Source organism: Pinus tabuliformis, chromosome X, assembly GCF_031772625.1.
Source record: "Pinus tabuliformis cultivar Carrire ecotype Pingquan chromosome X, CPIR1, whole genome shotgun sequence".
NCBI lineage: Eukaryota > Viridiplantae > Streptophyta > Pinopsida > Pinales > Pinaceae > Pinus > Pinus tabuliformis.
The window spans coordinates 1,287,669,712-1,287,686,610 of NC_142308.1; positions in this window are offsets into that span (position 1 = coordinate 1,287,669,712).

Sequence of the window (16,899 nt, forward strand, 5' to 3'; positions counted from 1 at the left end):
ACAGTAGCTAGAATGCTTACTTGGTTGCATTGGTTGTTTCATTTCACTTGATCAAGTGATGAATGGAACAATTAGAGTAGGTTTTATTGAATAAGCTCCATTTTGAGCATCTTTTCCAGTTTGTCTATTGTGTTTTCGTATCAAGTCAGTTTTTAGTTGATTAAAAGTCAGTTTGTGTCTTTGTGTCATCAATATTATGTCATGTATTTCAAATTGAGTTATTTTTACTCCATGCCCAATGGATAAGGCTACTTGGTCTACGGTGTTCTTAGCACCTCCAAGGAGCTAACATCCCCATTGGAGCCAATGTTAGTGTCAATCTTTTCATGCTGCCATCAGTGATCAAAATTTTCTCTTTTAAATTTTCATATTAGGAGTCCCATATTGATAGGTTTGCATAATCCCACTAGGTCATGGATCCACTGATGGTTATGTTTTATTTAGTTTTTCCCTTATGGACTATACTTGTTGATCCTCCTCCTTATTGTTTTCAGTCAGGGTTCATACTCAATCTGCAGTCCATTTCATTAGGTCATAGGGTTTGGTTTCATTAGGTTTTAGGGTTTCACCAAAGTCAAAATCTGATGTTAAAATGACAATAATGGTCAACAAAGACATGAGGATGATAAATAATTCAAGCATGGTAGCTTGGAAGTCATAAGTTTACTGAAAATGTTATTTTTTAAAGCTTAATGTAATTTTCACCTCAAAACATGTTTTGAGGTGAAAACAGAGTATTTTGATTTTATTTATATTTCTTATGTAATTTTAAGTTTCTATATGTAATAATGGTTCCCAGCTACTCCTAAGTATATGTTCCTATTGCCTAACAAAAAGCACTACAAAAATCAAGTCAGCATGAGCATTGATCCACTTGCAAAGACAAAATGAGAAAAGGCATTAAAAAATAGAGTTTTGAAAAAGACAAGGAACATTTGAAAGTGGGTTTTTATAAAGTGAAAAATCAAATTTATACTTATATATAAACCCTCACATTCCATTTTCTAAGTCATTATGCTCATTGTGCAAGCAAAGAAGTCCAAAGGTAAGAGAAAAAGGTGAAATTTAAGTGAGTTTGGGTAGAAGTAAATAGGCATTGTACATAGGGAGTAAGGCACTGTGCTTTTGGAGAAAATAGGTCAGCGCTGCGCGTAGGGGATGAGGTGCTACGCGTAGAGCAGGGCGTTGTGCTCCTGGCAATTTTCAGCAGTTCAAATTTACAAAGGCGTTGCGTGTAGGACTAGGCACTGCGCGTTTGGGCGAAGGCACTATGCGTTGGGCAGTAAGCCACCAAATCATCCATAACACCAAAAAATTCACCAAATTCTCTGCTATTTCCTATTTTACAAGTAATTTTCCCTTCTCCACTTTACTTTTAGCTTGCACAATGAAAGTTATAGACATTTTCTTCACACTTAAAATCAAACCCTAGTTTCTTCTACAAAACCCTAACTACTTTGTTTCCCATCACCCATCACTAGAACTAAAAACCCTCTTTACATCATTACCTGTCCCCTCATCCATATCCCCTCATTATATCCCTCATCCTAAAAACCCTTTCCCTCACTCTCATAATTCATATTTTGTCTAAATCTACCCTAAACACATCCCTACAATCCTAAAGACTCCCACTCATTCCCTTCAACCCTTTCTAAAGGTGTGCAACTAAAAATCTTGTAAAAATGGATAAAGAAGATCATGAATATGAAGAGGAAAGCACAAATAGTGAAAATTTAGCAGATAGAGCTAGGAAACACAAAAAGCCTCATTAGGCAGGCAAGATCACAAGAGGAGAGCCAACAAACCTAAGGGAACTGCAGGCTTCTCAGTTGGTTGTTTCATGTTTTAGACATCTTGGATGTTATGAGTTTTTTGAACGAGTGGAGAGAGTCTAATTTCACCTAGAGCTCACTAGACTCTTTGTATCTCATCTTCAAAACAATAAAGTGACTCTTTGTGGGGTAACTTTCATAGTGTCACCATCCATCATTTCAGATGCCATCAGGATTCCAAATGTTGGTGAAAAGCGGTATAAGGCCCAAGATCTTGATGAACCTTATTATGAGCCTTACATTAAACCTCAGTATAGAAATCAAGTGAAGAGTATTTTTCCTTTCAAATTTCTTGAGAACGAGTATGTCCCCTCGATGAGACTCATCATCAAATATTTCACTTGTGAGGGTAGATTTTCTAGGTTATACACTTACCACATCAGGATCCTCATGCATTTTACAAGGGTGAATATGTTGAACCTCCCATACCTTTTGTTCAAAAACATTGAGAAAATATCTTACCTTGTGCAGAAGAAGCCATACCCTCAGTAGATGAGAAACAACTATAAATACTCCTTGATCAAAATTATTGTTCTTTATCATCTCAGTCTCCTTAGTATCCCTTGGGAGACATTTATTGCTCATGACATGTTTAGGGGTCCCTAGATTCCTCCATAATTGTTTCAAGAAACAGGTGGGCCTTATAGTCATGTGGAAATAGGGAAAGAGATCAAGGAGACAAGAACTATTGAGGTGCCAATTTACTTGACATATCAGAAATGCCCAAGGAGATTGTTTATAGCTTCTAGGGAAGTGTTTGCTCCATGGGATGTGGAAACGACCTTGCCTTCTTTATCAGTCCATGGGAAAATACTAACTCCATAGGATGTAGAAGCAGCTTTTCCTTCTTCATCGACGCACCAGGTACAGGTATAGTAGCTGCACAAAGGGAAGGAAAAGGTGCAAGAGGAGGACCTTGATGATGAGGAGGAAAGAGACTTTGATCTAGCAAAACATGATGAGTTTGAGCAGCCTAACATTGAAACCATTGATTTAGAAGCTCAAGAGATGGTAACCATAAAGGACATCATCATACAGGAAAAGGAGGCTCAAGTGCAGGCTCTGATGGAAAACTTAGAGAAGAAGTATGTCATCACATACTTATAGTAGGAAAACAAAAAGTTGAGTGACAAACAAGTCCTCATGGAGATAGAAATTATCAAGATGAAATGATAATGTGGCAAAGAGGCACAAGTTAATTTGACTCCTATTGAGTAGGAGATTGAAAAGGATAGGGAGATTTGGCTTGAGAGAGTCAATCTACACCTTGAGAAGTTGCTACAGAAGGCCAACAGACACAATCAAATGATAAGGCACATGGCCTATCACTACAGGATTTGAAACATGAGGATCGAGAGAATGAAAACTAAGCTAAAGTAGACCTTGGAAGGAAAAAAGGAGGGGGGTTGTCTTAGGATGTTGGTTGAAGCCTCCTTAACTCATGAAAGCACATGATGGTGGTGATTCACACAAATTTTGGGCAAGTTTTGGGCAAATTTTGTCATTTGCAAATTTTGAATTTTAATACACAGGAAGACTACCCAACACTTTTCCTAAGGGTATCCAATGGAGGAATGGCTTACATTCATGGATTCAGGGCAATGATTACATGCACCCTAGCAAGTTTCAAAGCTTTTGGAGCAGAAATGGTCCACCAAAAGGTCCAAAAACACTCTAAAAATGACCTTTCCGCCACTTTTTGGACACACAAAAGTAGCCTTGGAAAATCACGTTTTGAGGGGCCAAATGAGCTCCAAATGTAGAAATTCCTAGTTTTCTAGATAATATACTTGAATTTCTTTCCAATGAGCTATAATGGGCTCAATTTGGATGTTGGGAAGGTCTTCAAAAGGGACCTGAAAGTGGCACTATGCTCAAGATGCCTATTTTTCCAATTTTTGACTATGATCATGGATTCTCTCTCATGGTGGATGATTTACTATTGTAAATGATGTCATGGCTTGTAAATATGATGGTTAAAAATTTGTAGAGGGTAGATTCATTACTTTAGGAGTTAGTTTGAAGTCAAATGAATAAGTTTTTCACTTTTAGAGGCAAGTTGTTGATGATGCCTATATTCTTGTTCATTGTTTAATATCAGTTAAATCAGCTCCTAATCTCTGGGATTCGGCCCCTGAAGATGGGAGGAGGTTGAATTCTTGTCTATATCTTCTTCTTATTTCTCTTTGTAAGGGGTTGGACTCAGTTGGATGCTCAGAGCTTGATTGTACATCATTGTAAGCAGTTTGGCAAGGAGATTAATAATATTTGCAGCTATTTTTATGGGATCCCCTTGTATGGAGTTTTAGTATAGTTTCTTCATTTGTGATCATTCGTTTACATGTTTTATGTATTCCATCATTCATTTCATTGCTTCTAGTTGAATTCCTTCAAGTTTGGTACATAGAATCCATTGTATCAGTGCTCTGCCTTGGGAAATCTGTCAACATTTCATGTTTTCTACTGTTTAAGAAGGATCCATGATTGTCACATGCCCTTCTTAGCTCCTCATCATTCTTAAACACCTCACACCATCAAGCCTAAAGTGCTAAGGCCTATGCCTACCTTAACCCATATAACACCCTGCATTTATGTCCTAATCTGCTAGACCTAAACTACCCAGCTCCTCCTCATCCGACAAAACACCAAAAAAATTCAATCAAAACCTTTGAGCTACTATACCTAGCCTAAAATCCTTTACCTAATCCAGTCATCTTGATTGAGATCCTTATGGAGAGAGCCCCCTCCCGACCTAGTAGGCCTAGCTAACTGGCTAAGCGTGGTTTGTGGTTACTGTTAAGTTATGGTATGTTCTATGCTTATAACAGTTTACTTCTTTTTCTTATTATATTCCACTGATTAGTAATCACATGTACATAAAGTAAAGTGTAGATAGAACATTAAACGATCGACATAAAACAAGCCAAGACAAGAGACACAAGATGTGGCGGCTAGCCAGGGACAAACCCCACAATGTGTGGGGAAACCCTTTGATCAAATCTTCTTTTATCTTCAATAATTTAGCAGATAGAAATAGTACAATAAATCTGATTCATATCAGCAGTAGCAAACCCTAGATCAGTAGCATCAGCATGAGCGGCTTCATTATCAAACTAGGGCAGACCATATCTCACAAACCGATCGTCGGATTGACTTCATTCCACCACCAAAAGTTTCGGCTTCTAGAGGAGGTTCAGATGAACCTACAGCGCAGTTCAGATGAGGAGATCTTCTAGGTCACGCAAGTCAATCTTTACTTCTGCAGTTGCAGCTTCAGTTTCAGCAGTTTCCGACTTCAAACTAGGGCAGTCGATATCTTGCAAACCGTTCGTTGGATTGACTTCATTCCACCACCAAAAGTTTTGGCTTTCAAAGGAGGTTCAGATGAACCTACAACACAAGTCCAAAGAGGAGATATTCTAGGCCATGCAAGTAAATCTTTACTTCTGCAGTTGCATCTTCAAATTCAACAGCTTCCGGCTTCACATGTGAGAGAGAGAGAGAGACCCATTTCAGCGCAGTAGAGAATAGACTCATATCTGTGCAGTAGAGAGAGAGAGATGTGATGAGATGAGTGAGTCCAAATGAGGAAAAGTCCTCTTATATTTATACACAACGTTGGTGGGTGAATAGATGCGACTGTTGGGCTTCTGAGCCTACATGAGTTGTAGGTCGGCTTGATAATAATTCCATAATCAAAATAAATTCATATCTCCATGAATACTTATCGAAATCGGATGATCTTTATATCAATCCTACACCTCTCGATGAGAGGAATCTAATAAAAGTATTATCATCCATGAGTAAGATGACCCACATGAAGTTTTTCCTTGGTTTCCAATTTTAACACTCCCTCTCAACCATGGAGAACTTCATCTGCAATCTGTCTGTCGGTCGTTACTATTCATCCATCAAATGCACTGCCCTCTACAGCCTGCCCCTTGCCCTGCTCTACTCTATTCTGCCTGTTGTGCTTTGTATTGTTCTGCCCTGCACTGATCTGTATTGTTTTTCTTTGTTCTGCTCTGCTCTTGCATTGTTCTGTTCTGCTCTGCTTTTGTCCGAATTATGAAGAAGAAGAAATGATCGAGGATGTATCATACTGACTCAAAGTCAGTCTCAGAGTATGTACCACTGGTCCCAGACCAATCTCAGCCAACCCGAAGTCAGCGTCATAGTGAGTAAAACTCCACTGGTCCCAGACCAATATCATCCTCCACTGACTCAAAGTCAGTCTCAGAGTATGTACCACTGATCCCAGACCAGTTTCAACCGACCCGAAGTCAGCGTCATAGTATGGTACAACTCCTACCACTGGTCCCAGACCAGTATCATTGATCCCAAATCAATGGAGGTCATCAATGGAGGTCACCCTAGCGTAGGGAGTACGGTAGTTACAACGATGCGTGCATCGGTACTACTATGGTCCCTAACTTCATTTCCCTGCTCATTGATCAGATGAGAGGTACTTCCCATGAGTCCCAGACTGCATGGGTAGGATACCTCGACAAGAGAACTAATCAATCCTGTCCTCACAGGAGAACACATCAATCATGCTACAATTGTCGTGGAGAACACATCAATCCACGCTGCCATGGATAACACATCAATCCAGACCTCACAGGAGAACTAATCATCCTGCTACACAGGAGAGCGAATCATCCTGTTCCACAAGAGAGCGAATCATCTTGTCCCACAAGAGAGCGAATCATCTTGTTCCAGTGTGCACCACCAGGGGAGGGTGAGTCACCCTGTGGTCATATGTTGCTCCAGTAGGAACCGCAAGCCCTTAGAGCTCCCAGAGCTTAATGTATGCAACATGCAGGACCCTTGTACAAGGATTTCTTGCCGACTCCAAGTCGTTTGGGAAAATCACAGTTTAGATCTTTCCTCGGGGGCTTTGACAAGGTGTATCAACCTGTACATCATCTTAATGTAATGGAGCTTCCTTTCTCATCGACTTACCATATCCCAAATGATGTCTATCTGCTGGAGCAATTGACAAATACGGGATTCCTCAATAATCGAATCCCACCTCTGGTTGTTACAGAGAATCACAGTGGTATCCAATGTAAATCCAAACATCTCACTGAAGAGCTTTCGCAACCAGACTGCCTCACATGAGGTTATGCTAGCAACAATATATCCTGCTTCGGCGGTGCTCAAAGCCACCGACTTCTGCTTCCTACGCATCCAGGATATCGAAGCAGATCCCAAGGTGAAACAGTAACCGAAAGTGCTCTTACGTTCCACCACACTACCTGCCCAATCAACATCAGTATATCCAAGTAGTCTCACATCTCCGGCAGCGTATCTTAATCCATGAAAGATTGTGTCGTGAAGACATCTCAGAAGATTCCTGGCATCAATCCAGTGAGGCTCAACCAAATATGAGCTCACAATGCTAACTGCAAAACATATGTTCGGACAGAGGTTCACCAAGAACATCAATGTGAATGAGTTTTTGAAACTCAGAGGCATTTCCCATGTCTTGTCCGACATCACTACCATATAACTTCTAAAAGTTAAGATCCTTGAGGTAGTCACAGGCTTGCACTCCATCATACCGAATATTTCCAATATATTTACCACATATTTTCCTTGAGATAGGAAAATTTCCCTTGGCTTCTGCCACACTTCAAGTCCTTGGTCCTTCATTTCAAATTCAAAAGCCATCTCCCTCTTACATTTGTGAACGAGAGGGTTTGCACCTGTTAGAAAGAGGTCATCCACATATAACACCAGTATGAGAGGCTTGTCATCTTCAACCTTAAAGTAAAGGTTAGGATCGGCTTCACTCCTAGTGAATCCCAGCTTCATCAAGTAGCTATCGATCCTCTCATACCATGCTCGGGGTGCTTGCTTCAGCCCATAGAGAGCCTTCTTCAACCTTCCTTCTGGGATAAACCACGAGCAACAAAATGAACCTTATACTTTTCCATACTTCCATTTGCTGCATGCTTTATCTTGTAAAGCCATTTTGAAGTAACAATTGTCTTGTCCAGGGTTTGGGAAGTACTTCCCAGACATCATTCTCCATAATAGACTCATATTCTATGGTCATATCACCCTTCTATAGTTAATGCTTGACGACATCTGAGAATGATGAAGGCTCATTTTGTATGATCGAGCTCATGATGGTCAGGTATCCTTGATACCTGTTAAGTTTCTTACTTTGATGGAAGGTTCCTCAGGGTGCAGCATGTCCTTCAACATCATCAAGTATCCCCCTAAGCCATGAAGGCCTCTTCCTAGAAGAGGAAGGCTCATGTGGATGAGGATCAATCGGATCCATGGGTTCTTGTACATCAAGCATTGATTCATCATCCTTTTCTTTCGGTTCCCTGGTGTCGGCTTCTTGAGAGCTACTCAAAATCAGCAGATTTTCCACCTTGCTGAGAGCCATATCTTTGTCAAAGGTGACATCATGGCTAATCACGACTTCCCTTTGACCGGTGGTGAACATTTCTTCAGGATTTTAGGAACCCAATGCTTGATGAGGGCATCAATTTTGTACATATACGGCGGTGATTGTAGTTTTAGCCCATAGAAACTTTGGAAGTCCTTGATCATGTAGCATGGCCCGAACAACTTCCATCATCCTGCAGTTCTTCCTTCCCACCACACCATTCTACTCAGGATTATGTGGTGTAGTAGTCTCCCTCTTAATGCCAACCTCAGGTATGCCTGAGTGAACCAATTGTAATATATCGGAGGTCTTGCTTTGGCTTGAGGGGAATGGTCCCCTTTTGAGCTTTCCTTTGGCACATCCTAGACATAAACCTTCTTTCTCTACTTGGAATTCGGGCATCCCTGCTACCCTCTGTCTTACACCGAGTATAGCTTTATAATGAAGGGGGGAAAACCTCTAATGCCAAAGTTCGGACTGAAGAGATGTGTCATAAGACATGACACCTAGCAGACTTCCATCAACCTGATATAATGAATCAACACTAAACCCAAGAGTAAAGGCATCTTTAACATTATTTTTCCACATACATACCTTGCCATTGCTGAAGGTTACCTTGTAGCCTTTGTCTTCCATTGCCAAGATGGACACTAGGTTCCTTTTGAGGTCAGGTGCATTTAGTACATCCTGGATTTTCTATCCTTCTTGAATGGTTGTCCTCTTCCTCGATCTCTAGCTCTCCTCTTACCTTTGCTATTGAATTTTTCATTCCTTTGATTGCCATCAGAGGGATTTCGAGTTGCACCACTGCATACTGTACCATGCTTCTCTAATCATGATTATCATCATGCTGCCCATGTCCATGATTTTATCCATCATAATGCTGCTCAAACTAGTGTGCATCATCATCATGCTATCCTATATGTCCATGATCTCATGTTTCCCTTTATGTCCACGATCTCATTCATCATGATGCTCATGATCTCATACATAGTGACTTGCTTTATCGCAAATGTAACATCGTCATTTTCTTCTAGCCTTAGTTCTAGCCTTTCCTTTTGATTTAGTCCCGGAATTATTTCTTTTCTTTGCATGAGAAGAAAAAGGCAGCAGGAGGACCTTTAGGCATGGGCATTTCTTGCACTTCTACCCTTGTTTGTTCTTGAATGCATCTAGCGATTAATTCCTCGAAACTAGGAATTACATTATTGTTCAGAAGAGTAGTCCTGAACACATACCATTCAGATGGTAATCCTCCGAGAGTTGTGAGTGCCATTTCTCTGTCAGTAATGATTTCCCCAATAGATAGGAGATTGTTCTTGATCTCGGTGATTCTTAAGAAGTATGCTTGCATTCTTTCATCTTTACCCTTCTTGATTTCCCTCAGCTTATTTCTAAAAAAAAAAACTTGATTTGCATCATTAACCTTAAATAAACTCACCAGTCTGTCGTAGATTTCCTTGGAGGTGTCTAGACCAGAGATGTAGGCCACCAAGCGCTTGTCGATAGAGTCCCATATGATCTTCTTTGTTTTGACTTCTCCATTTTTCCATTTGTTCCAGGCAGCAGCAGATGCATTTGATGAAGGCTCAACAATATTGCCTTTTACATGGTCCAGCACTCCTTGATCTTCAAGGGTTAGATCGATAGACATCTTTCATCCGTGATAGTCAGCTTTCTCACGGAGCTTGTCTTTGGCAGGAAAGAGTGTTGATGACCCCATAGTTCTTTTAGGATAGCCTTGCCATTCTTCTCTTCAATGATTGCTCTTGCTCTTGCTCAGGCTTTGTCTTCACCTCAGCTCCGATACCATGTTAAGTTATGGTATGTTCTATGCTTATAACAGTTTAATTCTTTTTCTTATTATATTCCACCGATTATCAATCACATGTACATAAAGTAAAGTGCAGATAGAACATTAAACGATCGACAGAAAACAAGCCAAGACAAGAGACACAAGATGTGGCGGCTAGCCAGGGACAAACCCCACAATCTGTGGGGAAACCCTTTGATCAAATCTTCTTTTATCTTCAATAATTCAGTAGAGAGAAATAGTACAATAAATCTGATTCATATCAGCAGTAGCAAACCCTAGATCAGTAGCATCAGCATGAGCGGCTTCATTATCAAACTAGGGCAGACCATATCTCACAAACCGACCGTCGGAATGACTTCATTCCACCACCAAAAGTTTCGGCTTCCAGAGGAGGTTCAGATGAACCTACAGCGCAGTTCAGATGAGGAGATCTTCTAGGTCACGCAAGTCAATCTTTACTTCTGCAGTTGCAGCTTTAGTTTCAGCAGTTTCCGGCTTCAAACTAGGGCAGCCGATATCTTGCAAACCGTTCGTCGGATTGACTTCATTCCACCACCAAAAGTTTCGGCTTTCAAAGGAGGTTCAGATGAACCTACAACACAGGTCCAAAGAGGAGATATTCTAGGCCACGCAAGTCAATCTTTACTTCTACAGTTGCAGCTTCAAATTCAACAGCTTCCGGCTTTACATGTGTGAGAGAGAGAGACCCATTTCAGCGCAGTAGAGAAGAGACTCATATCTGCACAGTAGAGAGAGAGAGAGAGATGTGATGAGATGAGTGAGTCAAAATGAGGAAAAGTCCTCTTATATTTATACACAACGTTGGTGGGTGAATAGATGCGACTGTTGGGCTTCTGAGCCTAAATGAGTTGTAGGTCGGCTTGATAATAATTCCATAATCAAAATAAATTCATATCTCCATGAATACTTATCGGAATCGGATTATCTTTATATCAATCCTAGACCTCTCGATGAGAGAAATCTAATAAAGGTATTATCAGCCATGAATAAGATGACCTACATGAATTTTTGCCCTGGTTTCCAATTTTAACAACTACCCTAGCATTGCCTCCCTTCAGCCTGAGGTCAATCTAGGTGACAACAGGATATTCTAGGGAGAATTTTGAAGGAAGCCAAGGGTTTTTTTTAACTTTAGACAACAATATCCCTTACAGTTTTTTTAACATTAGACAACAATAGTCCAAGAAATTTGACAACTCATCTTGGAAACTCGATTGTGAAAAAGGTATGGAATTGCAAATTTGAATTTTCATTGTTGAAGACTTCCATGGATGAAAGATGGCTCCTTGGGATTTACACATATTGTTTCCTGTATTGTATATTGAAAATATCCCAGGATACCTAATAAGAATTCTTCAGAATTATATGAGAAGCTTGCAACATTTGATGGTGCCTCTTTGGTTACCACCCCACATGTATTGGCCTTTATGAGGCATATTTCAAAATTTGAGAAAAGGCATAGAGATGTCATGATGACATTATATTCCCTTTCCTTGGGACAAGGGAATTGCAGCTGGCTTAAGCACTCTTGCAACCCAAAGAGCATACCTTGTCTAAAATCTCAGGTTCAAAACTTTCTCAAGCATGGACGCCCAAGATTGCAGAAATTTGATGATATATATACTAGCACTTGTTGGCCACCCTACAGCAAAAAGGTTGCATTTCCCTTTTGAAGGATATAAAGGCATTCATGAAGATCACTATGAAACTTTCTTAGAGAAAGAGGACCCTATGGTGCTATGTGATGAACATGATGTTGATGGAGGAATCATTAAGAAGGGTATTCAAGTCATGGTAGAAAGGGTTCCTTTTCAATCCTTTTGATAATGTTGAAAAATTCAAGCCTCATGAAGAAGGCCAAGGAGATGCACCAAAAATGGAAGAAAATTATCCTGATATTTAAATTGATTTGCAAAACCCTGATGATAAAATTATTGCCCAAAAAGATAGAGAAGATATAGAGAACATGCTTCTAAAATGCTTTGTGCACAAAATTTGAAGAAGACAACAATGATAGCCACATATATGAAGCCATTAGTGAAGAACGTGACCTATACTTGGGTAAAAAAAAGATTAAATATTTTCTACAGTGAAGTATGAGGTCATATATTTTGAATTTTGAAGGAAATCCCCTTTATGACAGATATGATCATGATGAAATACAAGGAGAATGTTCCCCTGATTTTGTTGATGGCAATGATCCTTTTCCATATCCTCAAGAAAATGTTCCAGATGTTAATCCACACAACACGTGATGCAATTTTGGCAAAGGAAAGCACTAAAGAAGAAGAAATTTATATTGCGACATGTGAAAGAGATGAAGTATGTGGAATCATTCTTGCTGTCCTTGAAGAAGAAATGTATGCATGATATTCTAGGGAGAATTTTAAAGGAAGCCAAGGAGTTTTTTCAACTTTAGAGAACAACAACCCTTAGAGTTTTTTCAACTTTAGACAACAACAACCCTTAGAGTTTTTTCAACTTTAGACAACAACAATCCAAGGAATTTGACAGCTCATCTTGGAAACTCGATTGTGAAAAAGGCATGGAATTGCAAATTTGAATTTTCATAGTTGAAGACTTCCATGGATGAAAGATGGCTCCTTGGAATTTACACGTATTGTTTCCTGTATTAGATATTCAGAATATCCTAGGATACCCAATAAGAATTCTTCAGAATTATATGAGAAGCTTGCAACATTTGATGGTGCCTCTTGGGTTATCATCCCACATGTATTTGACTTTATGAGGCATACTTAAAAATTTGAGAAAATACACAAATATGTCATGATGACATTATTTACCCTTTCCTTCAGACAAGGGGATTGTAACTAGATCGAGCACTCTTGCAACCCAAGATCACACCTTGTCTCAAAGCTTAGGTTCAAAGCTTTCTCAAGCATGGATGCCCAATATTGCAGAATTTGAATATATATCAGCACTTGTTGGAAACCCTACATCAAAGAGGTCTCATTTCCCTTTGGAAGGAGATAAAGGCATTCATGAAGATCATGATGAATCTTTCTTAGAGGAAGAAGACCCTATGGTGCTATGTGAAGAACATGAAGTTGATGGAGGAATCATTAAGAAGCGTATTCCAGTTAGGGTAGAAAGGGTTCCTTTTGAATCCTTTATGATAATGGTGTAAAACTCAAGCCTCATGAAGAAGGCCAAGGAGATGTGCCAAAAATGGAAGAAAATTATCATGATATTTCAATTGATTTGAAAAACCCTGATGATAAAATTGTTGCCCAAAAAGATAGAGAAGATACAGAGAACATGCTACTAAAAATATTTTGTTCCTAGAATTTGAAGGAGACAAAAATGATAGCCACATATATGAAGACATCAGTGAAGTAAATGACCTATACTTCATAAAAAATAATTTAAATATTTTCTACAGAAAATTATGAGGTCATATATCATGAATTTTGAAGGAAATCCCCTTTATGATAGTTATGATCATGAGGAAATACAAGGAGAGTGTTCCCCTGATTTTGTTGATGTCAATGATCCTTTTCCATATCCTCAAGAAAATGTTCCAGATGTTGATCCACATAGCAGGTGATGCAATTTTGGCCAAGGAAATCACTAAAGAAGAAGAAATTCATATTGCAACATTTGAAAAAAGATGAAGTATGTGGCATCATTCTTACTATCCTTGAAGAACAAATGTATGTAGGATATTCTAGGGATAATTTTGAAGGAATCCAAGCAGATGTTCCAGATTTCCAAGAACAGTTATTTGTTTCAAATTGTAAGGATTCCCTATATGTGGAGGAAAGTGATCTTCACAACTATATATTTAGTAAAGGATAAATGATGAGGTTTCGAATAGAAAAAGTGACCCAGATTTGGATGTGCATAACCAATATTACAACAACATAGAGCCTAGTTTTACATAGAGGCTATCAATAGATTATTGCACTAAACATCCAAACTATTGCTACCAACTTTTGCATTCTTGCTTATGTGGTCAATTTTGGGGCTAAGTGTTCCATACATCTAAACCCAAGGGTTAACTCAACAAATGGTCACCATTTTTGGTAGGTATTTAGTGAGTTCCATGCCACTAGATGTCCAGCTCTTATTCCCCCTTAAATTAGAGGCACTAGTCTACATCTTCATGTTTAATAAGGATGTCATCCACAAAGGTGTGTAAGCGTTGTTGTTTCCCCACGAGGTTTTCTTCATGGGAGAAAAAAAGTGTATCAAGGCATTAAAAAATGTCAAAGGAACTCACTAAACACTTAACACTAAATCTCAAAGGGACTCACCTATAATTTTTTTAGAGCTACGAGGATAATAATCAAAACATTGTAGCTTTCTAACATTATAAAAATTCCACCCTGTCCATGTACTTTTTTCCAACCATGAAAAGAATACAATGCAAATAGAGGAATGAATAATCTAATTTACATAGAAGGGAACCCATATTACTTAAATGTTTTAATAAACCTCAATGGCATCTTAGAGGTCCATCGTTGAAGAATATAACAACCTCTTACGAAACAAAATCATACAAAAAATAAAACATTAATGACAGAAAAGGAAGATGATCTCAACTACCTTAAGGATGTCCCAAAACTTATGGGTGTTCTTATAAGAAATTGAGATTTTTGGTTTTAGTCTTTGGTCACTGATATAGTTGTTGGGAAGGGGAGCATTGAGATATTTTTCATAAGAATATTCATGGGTAGGGAGGGGTAGTGTGTGGCCTTGGCTCTCTGGATGCCCTCTCCTATTCTAGATAATGGTTGGAATTGCTTGATAATGTAGTTGGTGAGATTCAAGTGGTGCAAATTTTGTCATTGTGGACAAAATTCAGAACCCTAGGCCCAACAATCCAACTCTTCTTTTCCAAGATAATGGAGGTGAAATGGATCCTGATTGCATGCAACAATGTATGAGAGTGTCATGAGATTAGGTATTGATGTGATTGCCTACAGTTTCTTTTCTCGTGGCATCCCTCCTACATAGAATATTGAGCTCCCTTCTCACACATTTTTGAGGTAGATGCAGTAAAAGATCAAAAGGTAGGACTGCTGTAGCACTACTTCAGACTTGTTCTGATTTCCCGAACCAAGTCAGAACTGGGCTAAAAATGAACAGAAGTGCAACCCAGTTCTGAAATATAATACCTCAGCAAATGGAGATGATTTGGAGATGAATAAAGGTTATGTATATGTGTGCGTAGCTGTGAACTAGAGTTGTGATGGGGCTGACCTTAAATATGAGCTTGGATAGCTGAGCCGACCTGTGGTGTAAAGACTAAGCTGACCCTTGTATAAGCTGAGAATTTTGTTAAACTTGTGATCAATTTGAAGGAAAAAAGTTATCCTTTTGCTGAAGTGTTATTGTTGTGTTGGGAGATGATGCAAGGCTTTGGCACCCTTGCATGATGTGTTGAAAGTCCTTATGTCCACATGAGAAGAAAGAATGGGGTTCTGCTTTGGCAGATGTGTCATTGGATGGCATGCAGGCGGACTGATGACTCATGAGTTTGGAGGTCGACATGGCCACCCATGGAAGGCATTTTTGATTTGGGTTTGCATGACTTATGAAGTAATCTTGAAGGGTTTTTGGAGGATGGATGTTGCTACGTTGAAGGACCTTTGGAGGCTGGATGCTTTTGCATTGGAACCCCTAATTTGCCCCTTCATTGGAATTAATGTCATTGTTGGGGATTTTGCCTCCTAGTGTTGTGTATATGGCTTGAAAAGCCCCTATTTTGTATTTTTCTATATTATTTAATTGTACAAGAGGAATTTTTTTTCCCTACATAGACTAGAATAGGGAATTTAGCTTAGAAATTAATATTTTAATTGTAAAAGAAGTTGAGCACCTCCTGTATATACTATAAATAGAGGTGCATTTCTCATTTTCTCATGGTGGGATTGGGGGAGAAATCTCTTAGTAAGTATGAAATTTTTGAATCTTTCTCTTGTTTTTTTTAATTTTGGATATGGATGGATGAGTTGAGTGACTTCTTGAGGAGTTTGTGTTAATGTGGATAGTTATCTCTTTTTGATGGATATTGGTAGATCTTGATGAGGAAAGCCTTGTTGATGTGGATATATTTCTTTTCATGGATGATTACTGGTTAATTTTGATGGATGCATGACAAATTGAGTAACCTATCTTTCTTTATCCTGTTCAAGTTTATGGATAAACGTTGGTACTTTTAATTTATTATCTTCCTTGGGAAAATTTTCATCAAGTTCTTTCGAGGTGACTTAAGTGAAGCTCCCTCCCTTATCTATCCTTGAAAATTATAAGGTGCCTATCCCAAGCCTCTAGGGTACACAAGTTAGTTTGCTCTATTCTTTGAACCTACATCCATCCAATTCTCTTTAATTGTGTTGGGCCAAGGGTAATTTTTTTTTAAAGGAATCAAAAAGTGCTTTGTAAGTTAAGTTTTAAATTCTTGTAGTAGCCAGAGTCCCTACATGTTCTCCTGGAGATGAATTATCCAAGATACTCCTAGACTCCCTCTTGTTTTAGGAATTACATGCTATTGAAGAGTTTTTATTCCCATATTCAAACTGAAAGAGAAATTTTCATTAAGCATCTATGACTCTCCCACCATAGCAGATCATCAGATCAAGTAGAAAGACCATTCATTCCCATCTCTAGTTCTTTTATTCCCATATTCTGACAGAAAAGACCATCTCTAGAATAGAGAGAATGAATAAATTCCTCGCAGGGATTTAATTCAAAAACATAGGATGATTTAACAAGTCCACAAACTTCAGGCGAATCATATTTCATGTGTGGATCCAAAGGACGAGAACCATTGAATGGAAGACGTGAATAAAGCT